General features: G+C 44.0%; 1 pseudogene; it reads right to left on the reverse strand.

The window, feature by feature from the left end:
• Nucleotides 1-7,050: 7,050 nt before the first annotated feature.
• LOC115935666 (uncharacterized) lies at nucleotides 7,051-7,144 on the reverse strand (annotated as a pseudogene).
• Nucleotides 7,145-7,581: the final 437 nt, after the last annotated feature.

Consider the following 7,581-nt stretch of genomic DNA (forward strand, 5'->3'; position numbering starts at 1 on the left):
TGGAAGAATTGCTTGAGTCCCAGGAGATCGAGGCTACAGTGAGCCATGATTGCACCACTGCACTCCAACCTGGATGACAGTGCGAGCCCCTGTCTTAAAAAAGAAAAAGAAAATAACACAAACTGGCAAATATGAAATTGCTCCCAGGGCATTGGAAAGGACCAGCACAAGTGAATGGGTTTGAAGCATAAGCTTTGCTGGCATCATGGTGAAGGTTTTGAAGTTGGGGTGGTGTCAGTTGCCTGTCAGCCCTAGGTGCCCCACCCTGCAGAGCTGAGGGCCACACCCAGGGAGACTTCAGCAGTGGCCTTGTCACACTTCCCCACAGCACTCGCATCTTCACAATACAAATACAACAAAAGAGTCAAATTCTAAACTGCTTCTTAGGATAGTTAACTTTTATGACCCTTTCTACCTATATTACCATCATCCTGTTAAAAAATACAGAAACTCTATCCCATTTGTTAGCACTTCGCAGATTCAGTCTAGCTTTCTGAATTCCAAATACATTGCACCATTAGTTAAAGCACAGAAAGAAAAAGCCGTAAAGTTATGGCTGTGCCCAAAACAAAATGTAAATGACTATGGGTCAGAAAGAGAAGAAAACTTAGAGCAGTGGACACAACGAAGATGCAGCCTGACATGCTTTGGGTCTGGGAGAAGGCAGGTCGGGCCAGAGTGTGATTTTTGTGGGATAATGAGGAAGAAAGATGCCCCATCTGATACAGTGGAAGATCCACAGCTTAAAGCTAGAGCCTGGGATAGGGATCCACTGTTTCTGAGAGAATGTATTCCTAGAAAGAGCTCACACATAGCCCAGAGACTAGGAATTGAGCCACCATCTGCCCTCGTCCAATGACAAGATCTAGAATATCCCTTCCTCCAGCCGCCCATAGAAGTTCTGGTTCTTGGTTAGGGAGCCCAGTCAGGCAATTACTAAAATACTACCTACACTGACCAGCACAGTAGCCACTAGCCTTATGTGGCTACATACATTCAAATTTACATTCATTAAAATTAAAATTTAAAATTCAGTTTCTCAGTCTCATTAGCTATCTTCCAGGTACTCTATAGCCACAGGTGGCTAGTGCTACTATACTGGATAGTGCAGATACAAAATACTTCCATCATTGCAGAAAGTTCTATTGGATAGAGCTGAGCTAATGGAAAAAGCAGAGTATAGGGAGAGATAGAAGGAGGAAAGGAGAGAGACAAAGAAATGTCCCACTCTAGATTTGCCTGCAAATAAAAATTCTGAATATAAGCACTGTGCCTCTCACCTGTAATTGCAGCAACTCGGGAGGCTGAAATGACAGGATTGCCTGAAGCCAGGAGTTTAAGACTAGTCTGGACAACATAGAGAGACCCTGCCTCTCAAAATTTCTTAAAATTAGGTGGGCATGGTGGCTCACCCCTGTAGTCCCAGCTACTCATACGTGGGAGGCTGAGGCAGGAGGATGGCTTGAGCAAGGAATTGGAGGCTGCAGTGAGCTATGATCACACCACTTTACTCCAAGCTGGGCAACAGAGAGGAGACCCTGTCTCTAAAAATAAAAAAGATTCTAAACACATAAAGAAAATAATGGCCGGAGACGGTGGCTCATGCCTGTAATTCCAGCACTTTGAGAGGCCGAGGCGGGCAGATCATGAGGTCAGGAGATCGAGACCATCCTGGCTAACACAGTGAAACCCCGTCTCTACTAAAAATACAGAAAATTAGCCAGGCGTGGTGGCAGGCACCTGTAGTCCCAGCTACTCGGGAGGCTGAGGCAGGAGAATGGCGTGAACCCGGGATGCGGAGGTTGCAGTGAGCCGAGATTGTGCCACTGCACTCCAGCCTGGGTGACAGAGCGAGACTCTGTCTCAAAAAAAATAAATAAGAAAGAAAGAAAGAAAGAAATACAAAGAAAGAAAGAAAGAAAGAAAGAAGAAGGAAAGAAAGAAAGAAAGAAAGAAAGAAAGAAAGAAAAAAGAGAAAGAAAGAAAATACTGATATAGTAAGTGCTCAATAAATATTTTTTGGATAAATTAAATTGGCAAAGCCAACTATATGAACAACCCAAATACACTTCTAATGAAATAAAAGTAATTAGAACAGTCTGAGAAATATTTCTAAATGTGAATGCTAAGAATTCTCAATGATAACATCCATAAAAAGAGCAAGAACTGAGAAAGCGAAACCAACTAGAATAGAAGCAAAAACCTGTGGATCTGATAAAGACCCAAATAGAAAACCTAACAATGAAAAATAAAATCAACAGCTTACAAAACTCAACAGATGAGCTGTGGTGCTCAGACCCACCGTGGAGAGCATAACTGACAGGCCAGCCGCTGCCCCTCGAGATCCCAATTGTGTTCCTGTCACACATGGCACTAATACAGGCCAGTCCTGGAAGACTTGAGATGCCTTTAATGAAAGACTTTGGCTTGAGGATTCTCCACCAGTCTGGCCAAAACTTTCTTGGAACTGAGCTGTGGTCAGAGACTTAGATCGTCATCTTGAGGCTGGGCACTAGCTAAAGAAGACTCTACAATATTTTATAGAAACAGGTATAGGAATGATGATAAAACCATGAGTGAGACCAGTGTTGCCTTCTGGAACTTTGTCACAGGCCTTACAAATCATGTGACCAGAAGAGCTAATGATCATGATGACTTAATTGCACCCTACTGAGTACTTTTTTTGTTTGGATTCTTTTTATTCAACATGTTTTCTTGAGCTAGGGCTATTGAGTAAGCTGTGTGACAGGCCCTGTACTAACCTTTGAAATACAAAGATAAGAAGGCCCTCACGGTTCTCAACTGGAACATGGAAGGGGTCACATGAGGAGCAAATCTCTTCTGTCTAATGGAGAAGTGGGGCAGAGAATATGACACAGACTGTCTCTTAGGAAGACTTCACAAAGAAAGGGTGTGTGCATTTGGAGTGAAATAAGGCTATTTAAGATTTTACCAAATGTTTAGAAAGATGTGATATTTACTGTCATCCCTTGGGATCCACAGAGGATTGGTACCAGGATCCCCTGCAGATTCCAAAAGCCAAGGGTGATCAGGTGCCCTAATCAGCCTTATGGGATGTGAAAAGTCAGTCCTTCATATCTGCAGGTTTCATGTCCTATGAATACTGTATTTTCTTTTTTCTTTTTGTTTTCATTTTTGAGACATAGTCTCACTCTCGCTGTCACCCAGGCTGGAGTGCAGTGGCACAATCTCGGCTCACTGCAACCTCCGCCTCCCAGGTTCAAGTGATTGTCCTGCCTCAGCCTCCTGAGTAGCTGGGACTACAGGTACGCGCCACCATGCCTGGCTAATTTTTGTATTTTTAGTAGAGACGGGATTTCACCATGTTGGCCAGGCTGGTCTCGAACTTCTGACCTTAGGTGATCCGCCTGCCTTGGCCTCCCAAAGTGCTGGGATTATAGGCATGTAATCCCAGCCACCGCACCCGGCCTTCTTTTTGTTGTTGTTGTTGTTGTTGTTTTTAAGATGCGGGGTCTTACTGTGTTGCCACGCCCAGCCTTCTTTCTGTTATTTTTTTTTTTAAGAGATAGGGTCTCACGTGTTGCCCAGGCTGGTCTGAAACTCCTAGACTCAAGGAATCCTCCTGCCTCAGCCTCCCAAAGTGCTGAGTTTACAGAGGGGAGCCACCGCTCCTGGCCAAATACTGTATTTTCCCTCTGTGATTGGTGGAACCTGGGGATACGGAGGGCTAAATGATTTTGTTTTATGTGGACAAAAAGACCGAAGAAGAAGAGAAAAGCGAGGAGGAGGAGGCAGGGAGGGGAAGAGCAGGAGGAGGAGGCGGCAGCCCTCAGTAAGGTACCTAAGCAGTGAAAAGATTTCATCCAAATATATGCTACAAAGTAAATCTTTTTAAGAGTACATTTTTCAAGAGATAGAGAAGCAGACAAAATGGTGAGTTATCATGAAACAAATAGATGGTCTCTTTTTTTTTTTAGAGCTTTATCTTGCATTTTCAGGTGCCCAGTATGATTTTGTGTTTTATTTTTATTTTCATTTTTAGTTCTAGTCATTCTCCCCCAGGATTCTCATTCCTGGTAGTTCCATCACCTCCCACACCATCCCAAATGTGATATTCCATCCCACTCTGAATCTGGATACTTGACTCATTTCTGAACTTTCATTTTAGTTGCAAATCTCCCAAAACTATAAGTTAGCTGTCAGCTGTTTGAGGTTGATTTGGGGGCACCTGTGAAACTTGCTTCCTGATTTCATAAGGACTTGGTTATCTTGTAGCTGGTGTCTTCTGTGCCTGATCACTCAGGAATGCGGGAGAGGTAACTGGGAAAGGGCCACTTGGACCCTCCAGGAGTTGAACCATCCTTTGCATTTCACCAGGACACTTCTGGACCTCCTCATCTCCCTCCTCTGGCCTGGTATTAGAAAGCCACAGTGTCAGTTACAAAGGGCCAGATGTCTAGTACTTCCCTGGAAATTCAAGTCACTGTGAATCGGTGACATGAAAACAGTCACAATCTATAATATCTTACAGCTACACAGCTTGGTTCTCTTCATTCTTAGCATCTTTTTTTTCTTTCTTTTTCTTTTTCTTTTTTTCTTTCTTTTTTTTTTTTTTTTTTTTTTTGAGACAGGGTCTCACTCTGTTGTCCAGGCTGGAGGGCAGTGGTGTGGTTGTGGCTCACTGGAACCTCTTCCTCTGGGCTCAAGAAATCCTCCCACCTCAGCCTCCCAAGTAGCTGGGACCACAGGCACGTGCCACCACACCCAGCTAATTTTTGTATTTTTTTTGGTAGCAGTGAGGTTTCGCCATGTTGCCCAGGCTGGTCTTGAACTCCTGGACTCAAGCAATCTGTCCACTTTAACCTACCAAAATGCTGGGCTTACAGGCATGAGCCACCAAGCCTAGCCCATCCTTAGTGATTTTAATATAATAAATGTAGGTAGATGTTGTATCTTCTGTATGTTATCACTTACCTATTTTTCACATTTGTGTTAGAATTATTCTTTACTTTCTTTGAATTGACTCCTATCTTTTGGGCTAGGACTTTGTATAGTTCTTAAATCATTGTTTGTGATTCTGAAGGCCTTTCTAGTGTAAGTCGTTTGATCTCACCCAGAGAAAAACACTGTCCCAATCACAGGGAAACAACAGGCGAGAAGGCCTTTGATACTGAGATTTAACATCTCTACCAAGAGTGCCTCCAAGGTCTGTATAGAAAGTGCATCATGCGGAAGGAATGAGATTTAATCTCAGGCATGGGTGGAAAGGAGACGCATGGATGTGAAAAGGGTGTGGCATGCATGCGATGGTGCATTTCCAGGGTTCCTGGCGAAGTGGGAAGCAAACCCGCCTAGCCGTCTTCCTTATCCCCCTTGTCATTCAAGGTAACAATGAAGGGCAAAGTCCAGGCCATTGCTTGGACCTGGAATGGAATCTGCAGCCAGATTCCATTTACAAGAAGTAGGAGGGGAGAAGGAGGGCAGTGAAGGTGAGACCCCACAAGACTCTCCAGAGCCCAGAATCCACTCGTACTTTGACTTTGTTCTTGCGTGTTTTGTTGTTGTTGTTGTTGTTGTTGTTGTTTTTAAGACAGAGTTTCACTCTCTCACCCAGGCTGGAGTGCAGTGGCGAGATCTCGGCTCACTGCAAGCTCTGCCTCCCGGGTTCACACCATTCTCCTGCCTCAGCCTCCCGAGTTGCTGGGACTGCAGGCGCCCGCCACCACGCCCGGCTAATTTTTTTTTGTATTTTTAGTAGAGACGGGGTTTCACCGTGTTAGCAAGGATGGTCTCCATCTCCTGACCTCGTGATCTGCCCGCCTCGGCCTCCTAAAGTGCTGGGATTACAGGCGTGAGCCACGGCGCCCGGCTTGTTCTTGTTTTTTTATCACTGTGACTAAAGGAAGAGGAATGTTGATGAATGTTTCATTGTATGTCATTGATACTGATATTTTTATTATATGTTATCATGGTTCTTGCAAATTTGGGCCTTTGGGAAGCTCTCTGGGAAAATTCTTTTCAAGTGTCGAAGGTCTAGACGCTAGAGCTCAAATCAACCCCAGTTCTCTTCCTCTCCATCGTGATTCTCCCCTCAGCCCCCGTGGTCTCAGTCATCTTTTGGTATCTCCATAGCAGCCGCCTCTTCACTGGTATCCCGGCTTTCAGTCTAACTTCCCCCGCGCTCAACTCCCATTCTCTTCAGAGATTTTTTTCTTCTTTTTTCTTTTTATTCATTTTTCTTGTATTTCTTTTATATGTTTTTTTGGCATACTTGTTAATATCATTTCCTCAAATCCCTTTTTACCAGTTTTTTTAATTCAAAAATTGAAAATTTGAGATAATTATAGATTTACATGCAGTTGTAAGAAATAATACATATTCACAATTTTACCCAGTTTCGCCCAATAATAACATCTTGTGAAATTGTGGTATGTCATCACAACCTGGATATCAACTTTGGGCTGGGTGCGGTGGTCAGCCCTGTAATCCCATCACTTTGTGGGGCCAAGGAGGGAGGATCACTTGAGCCCAGGAGTTTGAGACCACCCTGGTCAAAATAGCAAGACCCTGTCTCTACAGATTTTTTTAAATATAATTATAAAAACAATATGGGTTGGGCACAGTGGCTCATGCCTGTAATTCCAACACTTTGGGAGGCCAAGGTGGGTGGATCACCCGAGGTCAGGAGTTCAAGACCAGCCTGGCCAACATGGTGAAATCCCATCTCTACTAAAAATACAAAAACTGGCCGGGTGTGGTGGCTCACGCCTGTAATCCCAGCACTTTGGGAGGCTGAGACGGGAGGATTGCCTGAGCTCAGGAGTTTGCAACCAGCCTGGGCAACACAGTGAAACTCCATCTCTACTAAAATACAAAAAATTAGCCAGGCATTGCAGTGTGTGCCTGTAGTCCCAGCTACTCAGGAGGCTGAGGCAGGAGAATCACTTGAACCGGGGAGGCAGAGGTTGCAATGAGCTGAGATCACACCACTACATTCCAGCCTGGGTGACAGAGCGAGACTCCGTCTCCAAAAAATAAAAATATATATATATATATATATATATATATATATATATGGACTGCTTCATGAATGTACATGTCATTCTTGCACAAGGGCCATGTATCATTCCAATTTTAGTATATGTGCTGCCAAAGTGAGCACCAATTTTTTTTTTTTAAGTAGCCCAGTTGTGTGACATGTGCCTGTGGTCGCAGCTACTCTGGAGGCTGAGGTGGGAGCGTCACTTGAGCCCAGGAGTTTGAGGCTGCAGTGAGCTGTGATTGCGCCACTGCACTCTAGCCTGCATGGCAGAGTGAAATCCGGTCTCTCTCTCTCTCTCACTCTCTCTCTCTCTCTGTATATATATGATCTCTACATTGATATACTCTACTGACCTTTTTCAAATTTCCCCAGTTTTACTTATATTTATTTGTGTGCATGTGTATTTATGCTATAAATTTTATGTGTGTTCATCACCACAGTCAAGGTGCAGAGAGTTCCATCACAAGGATTTCTTTTAATGCCCTCGTATAACCACACCCATCTCCCACCCTAATTATGGGTAACCACGAATCTGCTCTTTCCTTCGAAACTTTTTT

This window comes from Gorilla gorilla, chromosome 7 (genome assembly GCF_029281585.2).
Source record: "Gorilla gorilla gorilla isolate KB3781 chromosome 7, NHGRI_mGorGor1-v2.1_pri, whole genome shotgun sequence".
Classification (NCBI taxonomy): Eukaryota; Metazoa; Chordata; class Mammalia; order Primates; family Hominidae; genus Gorilla; species Gorilla gorilla.